The 24,492-nt window shown below is 33.7% G+C and overlaps 2 long non-coding RNA genes across 2 annotated transcripts; both read right to left on the reverse strand.

The window, feature by feature from the left end:
• Positions 1-10,487: 10,487 nt before the first annotated feature.
• On the reverse strand, positions 10,488-16,781 carry LOC117128374. The gene is made up of 2 exons (XR_004451678.1): positions 12,975-16,781; positions 10,488-12,787 (listed from the first exon to the last, which is right to left on the reverse strand). It is a non-coding gene; the product is annotated as an uncharacterized LOC117128374 (long non-coding RNA).
• A 1,729-nt stretch (positions 16,782-18,510) lies between these two features.
• On the reverse strand, positions 18,511-22,863 carry LOC117128399. The gene is made up of 2 exons (XR_004451694.1): positions 19,106-22,863; positions 18,511-18,918 (listed from the first exon to the last, which is right to left on the reverse strand). It is a non-coding gene; the product is annotated as an uncharacterized LOC117128399 (long non-coding RNA).
• Positions 22,864-24,492: the final 1,629 nt, after the last annotated feature.

Genomic DNA, 24,492 nt, shown 5'->3' on the forward strand with positions numbered 1-24,492 from the left:
ATCTATCGGTTTAACTCAAATCCAGTTTTAGTACAACTCATAACCGGTTAAAAGAGCGAGTCACAGTCCGACTGGTTTTCAAAACACTGCTGAAAAGTATTAACTTCATCAATTTTACAAAGTGATACTACATCAACAGTACCTACGTAAATATGTAGATCTCTTTTGTCTTCATCATAACTACAAGAAACAAATAAACAAGTAATAATAATGCTACCAGTTTATGATAACTCCATTAATGGTATTTGCCTTGTTTTTGTTGTTTTTTTACGTAAATAATTTAATAATTGGGTCCATAGAAACGTGATTATGTTTTAATGTCTCCCATGATTGAAATCTGAAGAGATAATTAGATTATATTACGTGTGAGGAAACAAAATCTTCACTCGTCTTTTTTGGTTGACAAGTAGTTTCTCAATAAGATTCGTTAGGCAAACCAAATCAATAAATGACGTGATTATCCGTGCCCTTCAATCAGCATCTACCACCTCTCAATTATACATTCTAGATCTATATTATATTATTATTTAAGAGTTGGTGTATAAAAAAAACCAACACAATCAATGGAAGATTTTAAAATTACAAATGAAATTATACTAAGATAAAAACTTTAAGTCAAACGAATATTGCGTTTAATGTTCTAATATACAAATATCTGATCAATTATTATACTAGAACACAAACGAACATCGCGTTTAATGCACTACAAGAAAACATCGGGATACTGAGGGAAAAAATCGTCGGTATGTCGTCGGAATAACGTTATTCCGAGGACATACCGACGAAACAAGTCCTCGAAAATAACTCCTCGGAAATTCATAATTCCTCGGAATTCCGTCGGAAAATTCCGACGGAATTCCGAGGAAACAAAATTCCGAGGAAACTCCGAGGACACAAAGTTCGTCGGAAGGTTCCTCGGAAAATACCGAAGGAATTCCGATGGTCCAATCCTCGGAAGTTTCGACGAAATATTTCTCGGAATATTTATCGGAAAATTCCGAGGAACAGATGTTCCTCGGAATTTTCCGAGGAACTTTCTTCCCTCGGAATATTCCGAGGGAGTGGAGTTTCTCGGAAAATTCCGAGGAACTCTTTCCCTCAGAAAATTCCGAGGAACCAAAAGTTCGTCGGAATTTACCGAGGGATGAAAGTTCCTCGGAATTTTCCGAGGACCACCATTCCCTCGGAATTTTGAAAAAATTTCTTTTTTAAAAAATTTATTTTTTTGAAAAATTAATTTTTTAAAAAAAAAATTAAAATTTTTAAAATTTAAAATTAAAATTGAATAAAACATAAAATAAAACATAGTAGATAATATTCAAATTTAAATAAAACATTCAGAGTTTTTGGAAAAAAAAAAACTACGGGTCTTGAATGTTCGGGAACGTCTCGTTCGGGTACATCCTCTTCATCATGTCCATCATCTGCTCGTTCAGTCTCTTCTGGGTCTCATAGCCCGCCTGTTGAGCTGCCATCTGAGCCTCCAACGCAGATATCCGATCATCCTTGTCCTTCAGCTGAGCCGTAAGAACTTCTGGATCAACATACGCATGTGGTGCAGAAGAAGGAGCAGCCGACCGGGAGCGACGACCCAAACCGACCAAATGTCCCTTTTTCTTTGGAACCGACTGAAATATAAATAACGAAGTTTAGATAATTTAAATTGATGATAAATAAAAATCAAGAAATAATTAAATTGAACTTTTAAAAAAAAAAACTTACCGATTCAACGATTTCGTTGATTCGAACCCGAGACAAGTTGGTCGAGGCCGTCGAATCGTCATCATCGGTTTGAAGCTGAGACACTTCGTCATACACCTGAGTTTGGACCAGGTCGACCACGTCCCTCACAAGACCATCATCAATCTGGCCGGTCTTCTTGTTGGTATACGCCCTTTTCATAAGGGCGAGATCATCAACTGGGTGGCCTTCATTTTCTTCCGCCTTGAAAAAAAATAAATTAGACAAACATTAGAAATTTGAAAATGCAAAAAAAATAAAATTCTGAAACTTAAATAATTGAAGAAAAAGCGGTTGAGCTTACCATGCGATCCGCCAGAGTGGCAATAGATTGAGCACCCAAGTTATGCTTGTAGATGCCCTTTCCTTTACGGTCGCTCCTGCGGTTGTTGGAGTTGGTGGAAGAAGTTTCTTTCGTCTCTTCTTTATCCCAATGCGCACACAACTCCTTCCAGACCGTGCCGTTCATCGACTTTGGGACCTTTTAATTTTAAAAAAAAAAGTTTAATAATTTTAAAAATAGTTTAATAAATTAAAAATTGTTAATAAATTAAAAACTACCTTGTTTACTTCCCACTTCTTCTTCCACTCGTACATCTGCTTCCCATAGTTGTCCATAACTTTATGGACAAAATGGTGATAGATAGAGAGCGTATCATCGGCATTCCAGTTGAATTCTTGCTGAAATAGTTTAAAAATAGTTTTTAAGCACAAAAATATAATAGTTTAAAATTACAAAAATCGTCGTTTTAATAAATAAAAAATAGTTTAATAATTAAAAAAATAATTTAATAATTACAAAAATAAGTTTTAATAATATTAAAATGTCTAATAAATACATAAATTAGTTTAATAATTACAAAAATAAGTTTTAATAATATTTAAAATGTCTAATAAATATAGAAAATAGTTTAATAATTACAAAAAATAGTTTTAATAATATAAAAAATATAATTTAAAAATTAGAATACTTACCGCAAACTGCTGAAACCACAGATGCTGCTTCTCGACAGGGAAGTGAGTGAAAGTCGGATGTCCGCTGTCGAGGGCCGAGTACATCATACGGTTGATCCATGCGCTGATCCCGTTCCCGGATCGGTTGAACCTAACAAAAAAAATAAATTATTAATAAAAAAATAGTTTAAATAAAAAATAGTTTAAAAAATAAAAGTTTAAATTACCATGTTTGACCATGTCCATGTGGATACTCAGTGAGATAGGGAAGATGGTCACGACCGGGCTGTCGAACCAACTCCGCAACCCTCATCACTCCCAGAGGACCGGGTGCAGCAGCGGGACCAGGAGCGGGTGCAGCAGCGGGAGAGGGAGCAGCAGGAGCGAGTAATGGAGAGGGAGATGTTTGGATGAGCTGTGGGGCGAAACGGAATCCTGAACATGGCTGGAAGAACCCCGAGACTGGCTCCCCATACCACCCCGGCTACGACGCTGGCGAGGCCGGATCTGATCATCATTAGACCTGTAAATTAAAAAAAAACATATTTAAAAATTAGTTCTAATAATTTTAATTAAAAAAAACAGTTTAAATTAAAATAGTTTAAAAACATAGTTTTTAATCACAAAAATATAAATAGTTTAATAATTAATAAAAAAGTTTTAATAAATAAAAAATAGTTTAAAAATTTTAAAAATGTTTAATAAATATATAAATTATATTTTACATATAAAATACAAAAAAAATGTTTTTAAATATTATATAAATGATTTTAATCTTAAAAAAGTTTTATAGATTTTAAAAATGTTTAATAAATATATAAATGATTTTTAATCTTAAAAAAAAGTTTTAATAAATAAAAATAGTTAAAAATTTTAAAAATGTTTATAAAATATAAATTTATATTTACATATAAAATACAAAAAAATGTTTTAAATATTATATAAATGATTTTTAATCTTAAAAAAAGTTTTATAGATTTTAAAATGTTTAATAATATATAAATGATTTTTAATTTTAAAAAAAGTTTTAATAAATAAAAAATAGTTTAAAAATTTTAAAAATGTTTAATAAATATATAAATTTATATTTTACATATAAAATACAAAAAAATGTTTTTAAATATTATATAAATGATTTTTAATCTTAAAAAAAGTTTTATAGATTTTAAAAATGTTTAAAATATATAAATGAATTTAAAATGCAAAAATAGATTTTATTACAAAAAACGTTTTCAATATATATATATATAATTTCAAATTCGATTTTTATAACCACAAAATTGATAAAAACTAAAAAAAAAATCCAAATCAAGTGAAATACATAATCAAACTCCATTTTACACAAATCTACCATTCACCCTAACAAAAATCTATAAATCTCATTCCAAAATCATCAAATCTACTTCAAAACCATACAAATCTACCCTAAGAGAGTGGGATAGGGTTCTTACATGATTATGGGAGTGGAAATCACGAGGGAGAAGAGAGAAATCGCCGGAAATCGCAAGGGAGAAGAGAGGAGTCGGCGGAAATCGCAAGGGAGAGAAAGTGAGGCGGAGAGAAATGGGGAAGAAGATCGCGTTCGACCTAATAAAATGACGCGTCCGACGGAAACTATCCGTCGGAATTTCGTCGGAATTATTTAAGGCATCCGTCGGAATTTCCTCGGAAATCTTTAATTCAATTTTCCCGAAATATTTGGCGGCTTGGTTTACCCGGTTAAATGAAAATATTCCGACGAACACGGATTCCTCGGAATACCCTCGGTAATGTCCGAGGAAATTCTGAGGAACCAGGGTTTGGGGTTTTAAAACATCGATTATTTTCGCCGTATTTCATTTCTTATACAATTATAATGCATACCATTGAGGATTCTTTGTATAGATGATCATAAACCATGAAATAACACAATTTCAAAAATAATTCTAAGTATTCCCTTTACCGTTTATTAAAGTGTATAAGTGTTTCTCTTATGTTGTGTGGTTTTCGTTCATGCAATCGTAAAAGTGTTTGTTATTGGATAAAACACCAAAGTTCATAGTTCCAAACATCATAATCTGGTTATGACACTTAATGAAGGTTATATACGTGTTATTCAATCCGTAAAACGTTGTTTTCGATTTAAAACCCCCAGTTCCTCGGAATTTCCTCGGAATATACCGAGGAGATGCCGAGGAAATCCTTATGTTCGTCGGCATTTCCTCGGAATATACCGAGGAGATTCCGAGGAAACAGAATCAATAATCAAATCCCCATCTCCTCGGAATTTCCTCGGAATTTTCCGAGGAAATGCCGACGAACATAAAGTGTTCCTCGGAATTTCCTCGGAATTTTCCGAGGGAATTCCGAGGAACTTGGGGTTTTCAATCGAGAAGATCTATTCCGAGGAAATTCCGAGGAAAACCTATCTGTCCTCGGAATTTCCTCGAAATTTTCCTTAAAAAAAAAAAAAAAAAAAAGGTCGACGCTAGTCTTCTTCCGAGTCGTCATCACCAGATGAATCTGAATCTGGATCTTGGTGAAACTCTCCAATCACTGGTTCATCCTCTACGTGAACGGCGGCTTCTTCTCCGAAGTCAGTTAAATCGACTACAAGGCCAACTCCACCTAAATCTTCTGCTGCACTTAAGTTGCCGGATGTGCTTGGTTGTAGTGGGTCTTCCAGCTCAGAACTTCCCTGAACTCGGCCTCTCGGGTTGAGTCTTGTAACAGTAACCCATGGATCATCTCTGTTCCTTACCCGGGGGTACTTGATATAACAAACCTGATCGGCCTGAGAAGCAAGAATGAAAGGATCATAATATTGCAGCTTCCGTCTTGAATTTACTGATGTAACACCAAATGCATCTGTTCTCACACCTCGATCTGGAGTGTTGTCGTGCCAGTCACAATAGAAAACAGTACAGCGCAATCCAACCATGCCCAAATACTTGATTTCCAAAATCTCATTTATGTGTCCGTAGTATACATCATCTCCTGATGCAGAACAAACACCAGCATCGTAAGTCGTACTCGAACGTCTCCTCTTCTGAGTTGTGAATGCATATCCTCGAGTACAAAATCTCGGATATGACTTCACAACAAAGTTTGGTCCAACGACCATCTCGCGTATCCAATCGTCAAATGTTTCACCTCTGGCCAAACCATCACTCACATAGGTAAACATCCATCCACCAAATTCTCTCTGCTTCATTTCTTCTAGTTCGTCCTCTGTGGCGTATCTATATTCTAACCGCTTTTCTGCCATGAAAATCCTTTCATATTGAAGAACATCTTCGCAGTTGGTGAGTAAATATGTTTGCAAATGACTGCGCTCCTGATCAGTAAGTCGACGGTCTTTTGGTTTTCCGCTAAGTCGTCCAACGTCTGTGAAAATGTCTGGAACCTTCCAATGATATGTTGCCCGTTCGCCTCTATCATCATGCCGAGCAGGTCTTCTGTTTTTGGTCTGAACTTCTGCTGGAAAGTAGTACTCGGCAAAGTTTGAAGTTTCTTCATTGATCATCTGTGCGACTATAGACCCTTCCACCCTACTTAAATTTTCACCATCTTCTTCAAATGGAACATATACCGCTCATACAGATACATCCATCTATACTGCACAGGACCACCAAGCTCCAATTCTCTTACCAGGTGAATAACAAGATGCTCCATAACATCAAAAAATGAGGGAGGAAATATCTTCTCAAGGTTGCACTGAATCACAGCTATGTTAGTCTTCAAATTTTCAATACCTTCAAGAGTCACTGATCTTGTGCATAAATCGCGGAAGAAACCACTTATCCCTGCAATTGCTTCATGAACATTTCGTGGTAATAGTTCCTTGAAGGCAAACGGAAGGAGACGCTGCATCATTACATGGCAATCATGGCTTTTCAAGCCAGTAAACTTTCCTTCCTTTCTGTCGATACAGTTACGCAAATTAGATGCGTAACCGTCTGGAAATTCCACATCGTTTGAAATCCAATCAAAGAACGCATCCTTTCCCGCTGCATCAAGTCGGTATATGGGAAAAGGAGCCCTACCACTCTCATCAACATGAAGTTCTGAACGAGCACATATATCGACTAAATCCAGTCTTGACTTCAAATTATCCTTTGTTTTACCTTGAACATTAAGGATCGTGTTCATCAGGTTGTCAAAAAAGTTCTTCTCGATATGCATGACATCTAAATTATGCCTTAGTAGATGATCCTCCCAGTATGGCAGATCCCAAAAAATACTTTTTTTGTGCCAGTTATGTAGGTTTCCAACACCATCTACCGGAAAATGCTCATGTCCACCGACGTCTGGCGTTCTTTCTGCACCAAAATCTCTAAGTTGTGTCTTCAAATCTTTCCCACGAATTTCCGGAGGTGGACTGTCAAACACCCTCTTGTTCTTCGTAAACAAATTCCTACTTCTACGATATGGATGATCTGGTGGTAGAAATCTCCTGTGACAGTCAAACCAACACGTTTTCCTTCCGTGTTTTAGTTGGAAAGCATCAGTGTTATCTTGACAATATGGACATGATAGCCTTCCATGCGTTGTCCATCCAGATAACATACCATATGCTGGAAAATCACTTATTGTCCACATTAGTACTGCCCGCATTTGAAAGTTTTCTTTATACGAAACATCGTATGTTTCAGCACCTTGAGTCCATAGTTGTTGCAAATCATATATTAGTGGCTGAAGAAACACATCAAGTGATCTCTTAGGATGCTCTGGTCCGGGAACGAGAATCGAGAGAAACAAAAACTCTCGTCGCAAGCACAAGTTTGGGGGTAGGTTGTATGGTGTAAGAATGACTGGCCATAGAGAATACTGTCTTCCACTCTTGCCAAACGGGCTGAAACCATCAGTACATAATCCAAGGTAGACATTTCTTCTCTCATACGCAAAGTCGGGATACTTTGATTGGAAATGCTTCCACGCTTTTGCATCTGAAGGATGTCTGATCTCACCATCTGTTGAGTGCTCCGCATGCCATCTCATTGGTTGCGCTGTGCGTTCAGACAGATACAGCCTCTGCAACCTTTCCGTCAAAGGCAAATACCACATCCTTTTATATGGTACTGGAATTCTTCCACTCGTATCTTTATAACGAGGCTTCCCACAAAATTTGCATGAAACCCGCTGTTCATCCGCCCTCCAATAAATCATGCAGTTGTCTCTGCATACATCTATTACCTGATACGATAAACCAAGACCAGCTACGAGTTTCTGAACCTCGTAGTATGAGCCAGGAGCTACATTATCTTCAGGTAGAATACCTTTTACATAATCAGCAATCGCATCCACACAGTCTTCAGCCAAATTATAATCCGTCTTAATGCCCATCAATCTTGTAGCAGATGATAAAGCTGAATGACCATCTCTGCAACCTTCGTACAATGGTTGCTTTCCAGCATCCAACATATCATAAAATCTCCTAGCTTCGGCATTGGGTAAATCTTCCCCTCTAAAATGATCATTTACCATCTGCTCAGTACCTACACCGTAATCTACATCCGTTCTAATTGGATCTTCTAATCTAACCGCTGGCTGAGGTTCGCTAGTACTACCAAGTTCATAATCAGTTTCTCCATGATGATACCAAATTTTGTAACTTCGTGTAAACCCACTCAAATATAAATGAGTCCAAACATCCCATTCTTTAATAACTTTTTTATTTTTACAATTAGAGCAAGGACATCTTAACATACCTGTTTTTGCTTCCGGTTGTCGGTGAACTAACCCCATGAATTCGGTTATACCTTGTTGGTATTCTTCCGTAAGCAATCTCGTGTTCGGATCCAAATGAGGTCGATCGATCCAAGAACGAAAATAATTTGAAGAAGACATGTTTTTTATGAATCAAATTCGTGTGTAAAGAAAGTGAGAGTGAGGATGAAGATATGGTGTGAATGAAGAGGAAGAGGGGTGCTTGTATTTATAGGTGAAATCCTGCCGACGGTCCGAGGAAATTCCGACGGAATTCCGATGCAAACGGCTAGTTCGTCGGAATTTCCTCGGAATTTTTAAAATCCCCCAACGGCTCTCCAACGGCTCTCTAACGTCTATAATATTTCCTCGGAATTCATCGGTTTTTTCCGAGGAATACTAGTTTCCTCGGTATTCCGTCGGAATATTCCGACGAAAATGAGTTTTCCTCGGAATTCCGTCGGAATATTCCGACGGAATTCCGAGGAAGCAAAATTTTGTATTTCCTCGGAATTGCCTCGGAAATGCCTCGGTATATTCCGAGGAATTCATTTTCCGTCGGACCGTCCGTCAGAATACCGCTGTTTTCTTGTAGTGATGTGTAAAAACAGTAAAATTTTATTTAAGTCAAATGAATAATTGATGGAAAATTGTGTTATAGTATATTATTGAATGTGTAAAAACAGTAAAACTTTATATTAAAAATGGAAGTTTCCGAGATTTTATCCCAAAATAAATTATTATTAGTTCGAAGATGTCTAAATTTGAGTTCGGCTTCTGTCAAGTTCGATCGATATCTTGGCAAAATTCACTTCACTATATTTTGGGGACATTTGCATAAACAGTTTTTTTGTTTGTTTGTTTGTTTGTTTGTTTGTTTGTTTGTGTGTGTGTGTATTTTCCGTTTATTAATTGATCACTTATAAATGTTTAAAAATAATTTATAAAACATTTATAGAAGTTTATAAATCTAATCTTATCTCTTAAATAATAAACCTTAAGTAGTAATCACTAATATTTTAATCCATATAGTAGAGTATTTTTGATTAAACATTTTTTTTAAATGATAGACAATTAGAATATTTTATACAATTTCTCAATTAGAATATGTTATCCATTAATTTCTTGGACGTAATTTACCTCAGCTTGTTCATCAAACTTCGGTGAAACATGTTTATATATATTTCCAATAACATTCTAAATTGAAGAATGTTTATAAAAATAATTCAGAAAACTATGAACAAATTTTTACTTAAATTTACTTTAAAATCCTCAAATTTCTGTATAAATATTTAAACTATCTCACAAACTTATTATTTAAAAAAAAATCAGACTCGCAAACTTTTTTTTTTTGCCAAGACTCGCAAACTTATATTCTTTTTTTAGATATCTTTACTAATAAAGTATAGTTTTTTTTTCTCCAAAGGAGGCTTCTTCTATCACTTGTCATGTTATCATTTGTTGAAGGGTGTTTTTTGATTTGGGCTTTATTTTTCAACATAATTATTATTCTTTGTAATGAAAATCAAAAATTAAAACATCATACATTATTTTTAAACATTTAGTTTTATCATCTATTAAACCACTTTTTTCTCTATTCACAACAAAATAGTGGCGACAAACAAATACCTTCAATCAGCATCTACCACCTCTCAATTATACATTCTAGATCTATATTATATTATTATTTAAAAGTTGGTGTATAAAAAAAACCAACACAATCAATGGAAGATTTTAAAATTACAAATGAAATTATACTAAGATAAAAACTTTAAGACAAACAAATATTGCGTTTAATGTTCTAATATACAAATATCTGATCAATTATTATACTAGAACACAAACGAATATTGCGTTTAATGTGTAAAAACAGTAAAATTTTATTTAAGTCAAATGAATAATTGATGGAAAATTGTGTTCTAGTATATTATTGAAAGTGTAAAAACAGTAAAATTTTATATTAAAATGGAAGTTTCTGAGATTTTATCCCAAAATAAATTATTATTAGTTCGAAGATGTCTAAATTTGAGTTCGGCTTCTGTCAAGTTCGATCGACATCTTGGCAAAATTCACTTCACTATATTTTGGGGACATTTGCATAAACAGTTTTTTTTTTGTTTTTTTGTTTGTTTGTTTGTTTGTGTGTGTGTGTATTTTCCGTTTATTAATTGATCACTTATAAATGTTTAAAAATAATTTATAAAACATTTATAGAAGTTTATAAATCTAATCATATCTCTTAAATACTAAACCTTAAGTAGTAATCACTAATATTTTAATCCATATATTAGAGTATTTTTGATTAAATATATTTTTTAAATTATAGACAATTAGAATATTTTATACAATTTCTCAATTAGAATATGTTATCCACTAATTTGTTGGACGTAATTTACCTCGGCTTGTTCATCAAACTTCGGTGAAACATGTTTATATATATTACCAATAACATTCTAAATTGAAGAATGTTTATAAAAATAATTCAGAAAACTATGAACAAATTTTTACTTAAATTTACTTTAAAATCCTCAAATTTCTGTATAAATATTTAAACTATTTCACAAACTTATTATTTAAAAAAAAATCAGACTCGCAAACTTTTTTTTTCCAAGACTCGCAAACTTATATTCTTTTTTTAGATATCTTTACTAATAAAGTATAGTTTTTTTCTCTCCAAAGGAGGCTTCTTCTATCACTTGTCATGTTATCATTTGTTGAAGGGTTTTTTTTTTATTTGGGCTTTGTTTTTCAACTTAATTATTATTCTTTGTAATGAAAATCAAAAATTAAAACATCATACATTGTTTTTAAACATTTAGTTTTATCATCTATTAAACCACTTTTTTCTCTATTCACAACAAAATAGTGGCGACAAAAAAAAAATTACAATCTATATACACAAAAAAATTTGAACCAATAAAAATATTTAGTTTTATTAAAAAATAGTTCTAAACAATAAAAATATCGCAATAGTAAAAAAGAATTAATTGAAACTTCATTTTAAGTCATATAATATATATTTTCAATATTATTAGCGTTTTCACTTTAGTAATTTAAACTTCATTTTATTACTATATTTTGTAAAAATAGATAAATGCGCATTATCTATATTAAAAAAAAGTATAATAGATTAAGAAAATTAAAATTTATATTAAAAAAACCTGGTGTATCCCGGAAAACCCACTAGCTAAAAAATATAATAATCTAAAAGATAATGCATATAGTGAAGTGGATGTGATGATTGAAATTAGCCCACTAGACTACTAGGAGATTCAAAGCATATTTATTACAATAAAGTTGACAAGTCTCATTTCTCATGAAGCCACCTCAGCGAAGGGGGTTCCAAAACGCGACACGTGTCATCTCATTATTTATTCATCTCAAGTTTTTGTTTATGTTAATGGACCAAGTGTTCTATTTAGTAAGTTATTGGGCTTTTATAATGGACCAAGAGTTTCCATCTTTTAGACGTTGGAGATGCTGAGCAGAGCCGCAATATCATGACGCCTCGGAACAATTCCTCTATAACGGCTGCAGTTTCATTTATTTGCTACTTCAATTCACCATTTAAGTTTCTCAGTTACGCCATTAAATCTAATATTTTCACTACGTCGTATTCAATATCCCTACTCTTTCTCAATAAAATGAAAATAACTAAATTGAAGGTCACTGAGACATGTCATATAGTCAAAATATTTATCAAATTATAAATACATTAAATTATTCTATCAATTAAAAAATAATTACTCCATAAAAATATGTTGTACAAAAATTATAGTTTGACCATTGCCTTAGTAACATAACAAATTAAATTAACAATTTTTGCCATTGAGATTTATCTTTTATTTATAAAGCTCAGTAAGACTATTTTAGTTCGACATAAGAAAATTAACCAACCATTCTTATTCACATTCATGGCTGCTACATATACCATTCCTAAACAGTTATAGTCAAACACATGAACAAACTTAGTTTCCAAAAAAAAAAAAACTTAAGCAACTTGAAAATGATATTCATTCATTATATTCCAAAAAGTCTTTTGCCATTTTCTTTGCGGCTTAAGCAGCTTGTAGAAACTAGCATTTTCATTAATGAATATTTACCATTTAGCAAAAAAAAAAACTTACTTTATCATTAATCTAATATAATCTAGTTCACTAAAATTTGCACCAAAGTTTTGTTGAAAATTTGGGGGAACAAAAATACCATATCATATCTAGCTTCTACGTCTAACTGCATCACCAGAGTCGTCCTATGAAGATCTACGTCCTATAAATAAGGATGTGTTCCTCCGTGAAGCTCAATCCTCCTTAGACTCTGAAACAGCCACCTTGAACCTTTTGTTATCCGACTTGAAAGCCAGTTGTTGTGCCAACACCGTTGAAGCCCGACTTTTTGGGTTTACCTGCTCATCATCGGAGAAGATAATTCCAATGAACAAATTAAATTTATGGTTTTTCAGAAACAGCCTAAGCTTATCCACGGCTCTGTGAACACGCGCATGCTTAACACCTCCAAACATATGTGAGGGTTCAACCTTCTCGTTTAACAGGTTTGACATCACACGGATTAACAATAACTCTGTCACTCACCTCTTTCCATACGTTTCAGTGACTTACTGCTTTTGTTGAGATGCTTTATCCGGAAGATCATGTTTGAAGGTTAAGATCCGATGTATTTATTTGTACAAAGACAGAGATTTTGGTGAAACTTAAAGGGAAATTAAGAGAAAAAGAGAGTCATTATAGAGAAAGGGAAACTTAGAAATACTTTATTCTTACTACTTTTGAGTGAGATCTATGGAAAAGAAAAGATGAATACAAATTTTTTTTTTGGAGTCTCAATTTTGAAATTAGAGAGCAATTGAAGTTCTAGGAAAAATGTTGAAAAGCCAAAAAATGTGAGGAGAGAGTCAAACGACAGAAGCAAGATGATGGAAGAAAAGAGGAGTGGTGACATGTTCATACCTATGCATTCATGTGACATGTTTACCCACTCTATACTTTTCTTCTTCATTATTAGAGAAAAATGCTAATAGTTGATAAAAAAAAAGAGAAACGATAATAATAATTATTTATATTTCTACTTTTGACTTTTTCTTCATGACTTTTGGGTATCTATAGAAATATTTTCTACAGTAGTCATTATATTACTCTAACATTTCACCAATTAAATCTAATTTGATTTTAATAAATATATATATATATATATATACAATTAATGAGATATTTCTATAAATACATGAAGGCATGTGTTAAATCCAGAGTTTAAATATTGGCTCATGCGTGGATGGGTGGGCAAAAAAACCGAACAAACTGAACCGAAACCGATCCAAACCAAACCAAAGTCTATTATTAAATAGTTCGGTTTAAAGCTAAAGTCACTGTTAACTTTATTAAAAAAAAATTTAAAAAAAATTTCTATTTAATTTAGTTAACTTTGGTTTGATTGTGTTCTTATCAACTTTTTATGATTTTTAAGGTTTTTGTTTCAGTTTTCTATTAGATTTAATTTACATAGTTTATTTTTAAGAGAAATTATTAGCAATGTTTTTTAATTTTCTATTTATGATAGTTAACTTTGATCTGATTGTGTTCTTCTAAACTTTATGGGTTTTAAAAAGATTTTTGTTTAGTTTTACATTGGATTTAGTTTACATAATTTTTTTTTTCATAGTAACCAACATGATGATTTCGTGACCATGGGTTTATGTTTTAAAACATGATTTCTCTTAAAAGAACTAAACTAGGGGAATCCGATTGAACGAAACCGAAACACAAATCAAGCCGAATACAAACAGAACCGAAACCGATCCAAACCTAACTAATTATGGTTAAATTCAGTTGGAAATTTTTTTAGAACCAAATTAACCAGACCAAACCGAACCTAAACCGAATCGATATAATAACCGAAGTGCCCACCCATACAGAGGAGAAAGAAACAAAAAGTGATTATGTACCTGGAAAATAGACAACATTCAAGGTATTGACTCAGTGCTAGCCTCCCAAACGAAACCAGCTTATCTATGCAAATTGATCTTTTACCTGCACACACACTTACATATATATACTCGCAGGTTGTGTTCCAAAAAAAATTAAAAATCTTGCAGATTCCACAAAAACCGTTTATGAGAACTCATGCATCTTCTACTTATTCTTTTGAGGTTTTTCTCTACGAAGAAGAATGTAAGAATTAGTTGACAAATTTTAAGTGTTTATGCATAAAGACGGAGATATTTCGTTTCTGAATTTAAATTATGAAAATTCAGTAAAGCAAGAAAATTTACAAAAAAAGTAAAGCAAGAAGAATTTCCATCGTCATTCTCTCCCGCGAGTGGTGGCCATGACCCATGAGATTAAGAAGTAATAATAAAATCCCTGCTTTGTTCATTCATAAAGACAATCATACTCAATTGGTGCACCAACATATTTTAAAAATGTTATAAGATTTCACATATATTATTTTCTTCTTATTATTTGGCCAAATATTCATATAAATACAATATTTTATATTCTATATATATTTATAATCAATGAAATACTTTTCAAATAAAATTGATTTTAATTTTTAAAATCATAAAAATTAGTTATATTAATATCTTTATATTTTAATATTTTAAAATTACTTTTATTTATTAAAAAATATATCATTATTATAAGAAAAAATCAATTTATGTTATGTGTTACTCTTACTTTAAATTTCAATTTTTGTTTATTATAAAATGTCAACCCCGTCACACCACATCAAATGATGAAGTTATGTTTTATTTAGTCACATATACATAACAAAATCGTATTAAAATAGTTAAATCCGACACTATGAAAATGAATGTGTCATAAGATGAAAACTAAACCTTTTTTGTTCACCTATGAGAGAGCACGTAAACAAAGACCATCTCCATCCCTACTCCATAATTTACTCCAAAAATAGAGTGGGAAACTAAGTATCAACAAAAAATAAATAATTACTCCATACCTATTACCCAGAAACAATTATTAATTAGATAAAAATGAATCCGAGCCAATCCAAACAATACCAACAGATCAAACAAGTTCTTGTGCTTCAATAGTCGTCCAAATACATGGCACATAGTAACAAAACACAGCCCACAACCATTTAACCAAAAAACCATTACAATATCCAGTCATCAGTCTGTGCAAAATTAAATATATTTCTGAACACTAACGGACAATAATATATAAACTAACACAGAAACGGCAAACAAACACTACTTCATACTTATGCACAGTAATAACACACTAAGAATATACAATTGAATAGACTGAACTTCAATAAACTCCATCAGTTGCATTTAAGTTATATGCCTTACAAAACTATAAAAAATGGCTACGGCAACAACACAAACTATACAACCGCCTTACAAAAATATAATTGGTCGAACATCATTCCAAATTTTCTCTTCAAATCAACTTACTCTACCCACTAACTCAAAAACCATAAATCATTGCGTACAGCCGTACATAAGTTAAAACCACCTAAGTACTAATCAAGTAACACAACAATGATAACCACCATTTCAACACCACAAAATCCGGGACCTAATTCCCAGTATAACATTATCAACATCAACACATTACTAAACATATGGTTGAACAATTATCATAGATCCCGCGCGTAGCGCGGACACACCACTAGTATATAGTAATACTTGGGCTTTTGAAATCATAATTGGGAATTTTCATGTTTACTATTTTATTGGTAACATTATTTATGTTTACAATCACTAAAGAGACATTTTCAAAAATATCTTTTCCACTAAGAGGTAAAAAAACTTATATCTTTGTTCTCTCTATATATGTGTAATAAGTAACTATTCAAATAAATAAATAAAATAAAAAATAAAAAATAATATATTTTTTTTATGTTTTCGAATTATACTTTGTCAAATTTGAATATTTTTATAATTTTTTTTTCAAAATTTCTTTTTGAAAATCAAATTTTTTTTGAAACTATTTAAAAAATTTTAAATATTTATTTATATATTTATTAAAATCCTAAATTTCACATTCCAAAAACCATATACCACCCCTCAACTCTAAACCCTAAATCTAGATTAGTTAACCATGGAGTTTAAATATATTTTTTCCTTTTTAAAAGTGAGGATAAAAATGGTTAGTGTAAACATGAAAAGTGGTATTATGAATGTGGTTGTAACATCTCGAGTTGTTGTGGGAACCGAAATTTGCACTGTCGATTTCCGTTTAAATAAGGAAACTAGGAAAACCCTAATTTCCCAGAGGTCCCGGATCTCTGCGAGAGCCAACGACAAGTGATCGAATGTATGCGGAAATCATGAAAAGATATCAAACGAGTTTAGAGAAAACAGTAGATCTTATTTCGAGTCCGCGTAAGAGCGTTGCGATCATTACAAGAGAATACAAAGGCTTTGGCCGCAGGGGCCGTCAGCGAGTTACCTAGTTCTAGCAACATAAAACCCTAATCCTAGTTGAGTCGCAGCTCGATAACAAAGGACGAAAAAGATATCTAAAAGGCTTAGATTGATTTCGGACTGAACCTTGTTAAAGGCTGTCTACGTACCCCTTTCGAGGATCAAGCCGAACGTAGTTCAATTGATAGAGCTGGACAAGAGATCGAACTGCCTGGGCGAGTTCGTCTAGTAATTGAGTGCCAGTCATAGAAACCGAACTTGTCGAGAATAAGCCTACAGTTTCTAAGTGCAGAGAATTCCGAATCTAAAAAGTTCTCCTCTTGCTCCTCGCCTAGGACTCCTTATATACTAGCTCCAAGGTCGGTTTACGCTTTTACTCTTCTGCCCTTAAGCCGTCACAGCATCAAAATGGAGATATTCCATTTTTTCCGATCTTCACAATTATCTTCAAAACTTCCGTATTTATCCGCGGAAACTTGACATTTATCCTTCCTTGTGGACCAAGCGTAAACCAGGCTGTGGTTTACGGGCTTTTGGTTAGGAAAATCATAGGATGGGCTTGAGTCGTGTTTTAGGCCCCTTTGGGCCGTCTTCCGACTCGACACGTTTACTACGAGTTTTTCGCGGTTTCTAATCCGCGAAGTTTGATCGATGAATTAGAATGGCGGGAAACATGGACTGAGCTTGCTACGGTCTTCGGGAGATAGCATTCGAAGGTTTTGACGAGAATGCAAGAACTGGTGTCGTATTGACGTTCGGAAAGGTTCAATTGCTACACAGCGACCGAACTTTGGCTCGAGCCCGGTCGCTTCGTAGCGACCGAGCTTGGCTGAGCTCGGGACGATCGCTCGGTCGCTATGTAGCGACCGAGCTTTGGCTCGAGCTTGGTCGCTATGTAGCGATGAGCGATCGTCCCGCTCGGTCCCGCTCGGTCGCTACGTAGCGACCGAGCTCAGCCAAGCTCGGTCGCTACGTAGCGACCGAGCGATCATCCTGCTCGGTCGCTATTACAATAAAGTTGACAAGTCTCATTTCTCATGAAGCCACCTCAGCGAAGGGGGTTCCAAAACGCGACACGTGTCATCTCATTATTTATTCATCTCAAGTTTTTGTTTATGTTAATGGACCAAGTGTTCTATTTAGTAAGTTATTGGGCTTTTATAATGGACCAAGAGTTTCCATCTTTTAGACGTTGGAGATGCTGAGCAGAGCCGCAATATCATGACGCCTCGGAACAATTCCTCTATAACGGCTGCAGTTTCATTTATTTGCTACTTCAATTCACCATTTAAGTTTCTCAGTTACGCCATTAAATCTAATATTTTCACTACGTCGTATTCAATATCCCTACTCTTTCTCAATAAAATGAAAATAACTAAATTGAAGGTCACTGAGACATGTCATATAGTCAAAATATTTATCAAATTATAAATACATTAAATTATTCTATCAATTAAAAAATAATTACTCCATAAAAATATGTTGTACAAAAATTATAGTTTGACCATTGCCTTAGTAACATAACAAATTAAATTAACAATTTTTGCCATTGAGATTTATCTTTTATTTATAAAGCTCAGTAAGACTATTTTAGTTCGACATAAGAAAATTAACCAACCATTCTTATTCACATTCATGGCTGCTACATATACCATTCCTAAACAGTTATAGTCAAACACATGAACAAACTTAGTTTCCAAAAAAAAAAAAACTTAAGCAACTTGAAAATGATATTCATTCATTATATTCCAAAAAGTCTTTTGCCATTTTCTTTGCGGCTTAAGCAGCTTGTAGAAACTAGCATTTTCATTAATGAATATTTACCATTTAGCAAAAAAAAAAACTTACTTTATCATTAATCTAATATAATCTAGTTCACTAAAATTTGCACCAAAGTTTTGTTGAAAATTTGGGGGAACAAAAATACCATATCATATCTAGCTTCTACGTCTAACTGCATCACCAGAGTCGTCCTATGAAGATCTACGTCCTATAAATAAGGATGTGTTCCTCCGTGAAGCTCAATCCTCCTTAGACTCTGAAACAGCCACCTTGAACCTTTTGTTATCCGACTTGAAAGCCAGTTGTTGTGCCAACACCGTTGAAGCCCGACTTTTTGGGTTTACCTGCTCATCATCGGAGAAGATAATTCCAATGAACAAATTAAATTTATGGTTTTTCAGAAACAGCCTAAGCTTATCCACGGCTCTGTGAACACGCGCATGCTTAACACCTCCAAACATATGTGAGGGTTCAACCTTCTCGTTTAACAGGTTTGACATCACACGGATTAACAATAACTCTGTCACTCACCTCTTTCCATACGTTTCAGTGACTTACTGCTTTTGTTGAGATGCTTTATCCGGAAGATCATGTTTGAAGGTTAAGATCCGATGTATTTATTTGTACAAAGACAGAGATTTTGGTGAAACTTAAAGGGAAATTAAGAGAAAAAGAAAGTCATTATAGAGAAAGGGAAACTTAGAAATACTTTATTCTTACTACTTTTGAGTGAGATCTATGGAAAAGAAAAGATGAATACAAATTTTTTTTTTGGAGTCTCAATTTTGAAATTAGAGAGCAATTGAAGTTCTAGGAAAAATGTTGAAAAGCCAAAAAATGTGAGGAGAGAGTCAAACGACAGAAGCAAGATGATGGAAGAAAAGAGGAGTGGTGACATGTTCATACCTATGCATTCATGTGACATGTTTACCCACTCTATACTTTTCTTCTTCATTATTAGAGAAAAATGCTAATAGTTGATAAAAAAAAAGAGAAACGATAATAATAATTATTTATATTTCTACTTTTGACTTTTTCTTCATGACTTTTGGGTATCTATAGAAATATTTTCTACAGTAGTCATTATATTACTCTAACATTTCACCAATTAAATCTAATTTGATTTTAATAAATATATATATATATATATATACAATTAATGAGATATTTCTATAAATACATGAAGGCATGTGTTAAATCCAGAGTTTAAATATTGGCTCATGCGTGGATGGGTGGGCAAAAAAACCGAACAAACTGAACCGAAACCGATCCAAACCAAACCAAAGTCTATTATTAAATAGTTCGGTTTAAAGCTAAAGTCACTGTTAACTTTATTAAAAAAAAATTTAAAAAAAATTTCTATTTAATTTAGTTAACTTTGGTTTGATTGTGTTCTTATCAACTTTTTATGATTTTTAAGGTTTTTGTTTCAGTTTTCTATTAGATTTAATTTACATAGTTTATTTTTAAGAGAAATTATTAGCAATGTTTTTTAATTTTCTATTTATGATAGTTAACTTTGATCTGATTGTGTTCTTCTAAACTTTATGGGTTTTAAAAAGATTTTTGTTTAGTTTTACATTGGATTTAGTTTACATAATTTTTTTTTTCATAGTAACCAACATGATGATTTCGTGACCATGGGTTTATGTTTTAAAACATGATTTCTCTTAAAAGAACTAAACTAGGGGAATCCGATTGAACGAAACCGAAACACAAATCAAGCCGAATACAAACAGAACCGAAACCGATCCAAACCTAACTAATTATGGTTAAATTCAGTTGGAAATTTTTTTAGAACCAAATTAACCAGACCAAACCGAACCTAAACCGAATCGATATAATAACCGAAGTGCCCACCCATACAGAGGAGAAAGAAACAAAAAGTGATTATGTACCTGGAAAATAGACAACATTCAAGGTATTGACTCAGTGCTAGCCTCCCAAACGAAACCAGCTTATCTATGCAAATTGATCTTTTACCTGCACACACACTTACATATATATACTCGCAGGTTGTGTTCCAAAAAAATTAAAAATCTTGCAGATTCCACAAAAACCGTTTATGAGAACTCATGCATCTTCTACTTATTCTTTTGAGGTTTTTCTCTACGAAGAAGAATGTAAGAATTAGTTGACAAATTTTAAGTGTTTATGCATAAAGACGGAGATATTTCGTTTCTGAATTTAAATTATGAAAATTCAGTAAAGCAAGAAAATTTACAAAAAAAGTAAAGCAAGAAGAATTTCCATCGTCATTCTCTCCCGCGAGTGGTGGCCATGACCCATGAGATTAAGAAGTAATAATAAAATCCCTGCTTTGTTCATTCATAAAGACAATCATACTCAATTGGTGCACCAACATATTTTAAAAATGTTATAAGATTTCACATATATTATTTTCTTCTTATTATTTGGCCAAATATTCATATAAATACAATATTTTATATTCTATATATATTTATAATCAATGAAATACTTTTCAAATAAAATTGATTTTAATTTTTAAAATCATAAAAATTAGTTATATTAATATCTTTATATTTTAATATTTTAAAATTACTTTTATTTATTAAAAAATATATCATTATTATAAGAAAAAATCAATTTATGTTATGTGTTACTCTTACTTTAAATTTCAATTTTTGTTTATTATAAAATGTCAACCCCGTCACACCACATCAAATGATGAAGTTATGTTTTATTTAGTCACATATACATAACAAAATCGTATTAAAATAGTTAAATCCGACACTATGAAAATGAATGTGTCATAAGATGAAAACTAAACCTTTTTTGTTCACCTATGAGAGAGCACGTAAACAAAGACCATCTCCATCCCTACTCCATAATTTACTCCAAAAATAGAGTGGGAAACTAAGTATCAACAAAAAATAAATAATTACTCCATACCTATTACCCAGAAACAATTATTAATTAGATAAAAATGAATCCGAGCCAATCCAAACAATACCAACAGATCAAACAAGTTCTTGTGCTTCAATAGTCGTCCAAATACATGGCACATAGTAACAAAACACAGCCCACAACCATTTAACCAAAAAACCATTACAATATCCAGTCATCAGTCTGTGCAAAATTAAATATATTTCTGAACACTAACGGACAATAATATATAAACTAACACAGAAACGGCAAACAAACACTACTTCATACTTATGCACAGTAATAACACACTAAGAATATACAATTGAATAGACTGAACTTCAATAAACTCCATCAGTTGCATTTAAGTTATATGCCTTACAAAACTATAAAAAATGGCTACGGCAACAACACAAACTATACAACCGCCTTACAAAAATATAATTGGTCGAACATCATTCCAAATTTTCTCTTCAAATCAACTTACTCTACCCACTAACTCAAAAACCATAAATCATTGCGTACAGCCGTACATAAGTTAAAACCACCTAAGTACTAATCAAGTAACACAACAATGATAACCACCATTTCAACACCACAAAATCCGGGACCTAATTCCCAGTATAACATTATCAACATCAACACATTACTAAACATATGGTTGAACAATTATCATAGATCCCGCGCGTAGCGCGGACACACCACTAGTATATAGTAATACTTGGGCTTTTGAAATCATAATTGGGAATTTTCATGTTTACTATTTTATTGGTAACATTATTTATGTTTACAATCACTAAAGAGACATTTTCAAAAATATCTTTTCCACTAAGAGGTAAAAAAACTTATATCTTTGTTCTCTCTATATATGTGTAATAAGTAACTATTCAAATAAATAAATAAAATAAAAAATAAAAAATAATATATTTTTTTTATGTTTTCGAATTATACTTTGTCAAATTTGAATATTTTTATAATTTTTTTTTCAAAATTTCTTTTTGAAAATCAAATTTTTTTTGAAACTATTTAAAAAATTTTAAATATTTATTTATATATTTATTAAAATCCTAAATTTCACATTCCAAAAACCATATACCACCCCTCAACTCTAAACCCTAAATCTAGATTAGTTAACCATGGAGTTTAAATATATTTTTTCCTTTTTAAAAGTGAGGATAAAAATGGTTAGTGTAAACATGAAAAGTGGTATTATGAATGTGGTTGTAACATCTCGAGTTGTTGTGGGAACCGAAATTTGCACTGTCGATTTCCGTTTAAATAAGGAAACTAGGAAAACCCTAATTTCCCAGAGGTCCCGGATCTCTGCGAGAGCCAACGACAAGTGATCGAATGTATGCGGAAATCATGAAAAGATATCAAACGAGTTTAGAGAAAACAGTAGATCTTATTTCGAGTCCGCGTAAGAGCGTTGCGATCATTACAAGAGAATACAAAGGCTTTGGCCGCAGGGGCCGTCAGCGAGTTACCTAGTTCTAGCAACATAAAACCCTAATCCTAGTTGAGTCGCAGCTCGATAACAAAGGACGAAAAAGATATCTAAAAGGCTTAGATTGATTTCGGACTGAACCTTGTTAAAGGCTGTCTACGTACCCCTTTCGAGGATCAAGCCGAACGTAGTTCAATTGATAGAGCTGGACAAGAGATCGAACTGCCTGGGCGAGTTCGTCTAGTAATTGAGTGCCAGTCATAGAAACCGAACTTGTCGAGAATAAGCCTACAGTTTCTAAGTGCAGAGAATTCCGAATCTAAAAAGTTCTCCTCTTGCTCCTCGCCTAGGACTCCTTATATACTAGCTCCAAGGTCGGTTTACGCTTTTACTCTTCTGCCCTTAAGCCGTCACAGCATCAAAATGGAGATATTCCATTTTTTCCGATCTTCACAATTATCTTCAAAACTTCCGTATTTATCCGCGGAAACTTGACATTTATCCTTCCTTGTGGACCAAGCGTAAACCAGGCTGTGGTTTACGGGCTTTTGGTTAGGAAAATCATAGGATGGGCTTGAGTCGTGTTTTAGGCCCCTTTGGGCCGTCTTCCGACTCGACACGTTTACTACGAGTTTTTCGCGGTTTCTAATCCGCGAAGTTTGATCGATGAATTAGAATGGCGGGAAACATGGACTGAGCTTGCTACGGTCTTCGGGAGATAGCATTCGAAGGTTTTGACGAGAATGCAAGAACTGGTGTCGTATTGACGTTCGGAAAGGTTCAATTGCTACACAGCGACCGAACTTTGGCTCGAGCCCGGTCGCTTCGTAGCGACCGAGCTTGGCTGAGCTCGGGACGATCGCTCGGTCGCTATGTAGCGACCGAGCTTTGGCTCGAGCTCGGTCGCTACGTAGCGACCGAGCGGGACGATCGCTCGGTCGCTACGTAGCGACCGAGCGGGACGATCGCTCATCGCTACATAGCGACCAAGCTTGGCTGAGCTCAGTCGCTACGTAGCGACCGAGCTTGGCTGAGCTCGGTCGCTACGTAGCGACCGAGCGGGACGATCGCTCGGTCGCTACGTAGCGACCGAGCGGGTCTCGAGCTCGGTCGCTACGTAACGACCGAGCGGGACGATCGCTCGGTCGCTACGTAGCGACCGAGCAGGACGATCGCTCGGTCGCTACGTAGCGACCGAGCTTGGCTGAGCTTGGTCGCTACGTAGCGACCGAGCTGTGTGCATGCTTGGTCGCCGCGTATCGATCGAGCTTGGCTTGTCCGCGGTCTGATTTCCATACTCAAGCTTGTCCGCGGCCGATTTGGATACATGTCCGTTGCCTTCGGACAATCGGTATTTAGTGGTTCGATTGAGATTTGGACGATATTTTACTGCAAGGCTGTTCGTAAAGATATCTTTACGAAGATTACTTTTCGTAAAAACAGTTATGCTGATTTTTACGGACTTTCAGACATTGATTCCGTCGTGACCGATTTTGACCCCAACAGTTGTGATATATGAAAAAGTTAAGTGAATTGATTTGGTTACTTATGTCACCAAAATTAATTTACCTTTTCCATCACATAA

This window comes from Brassica rapa, chromosome A09, assembly GCF_000309985.2.
Source record: "Brassica rapa cultivar Chiifu-401-42 chromosome A09, CAAS_Brap_v3.01, whole genome shotgun sequence".
Lineage (NCBI taxonomy): Eukaryota > Viridiplantae > Streptophyta > Magnoliopsida > Brassicales > Brassicaceae > Brassica > Brassica rapa.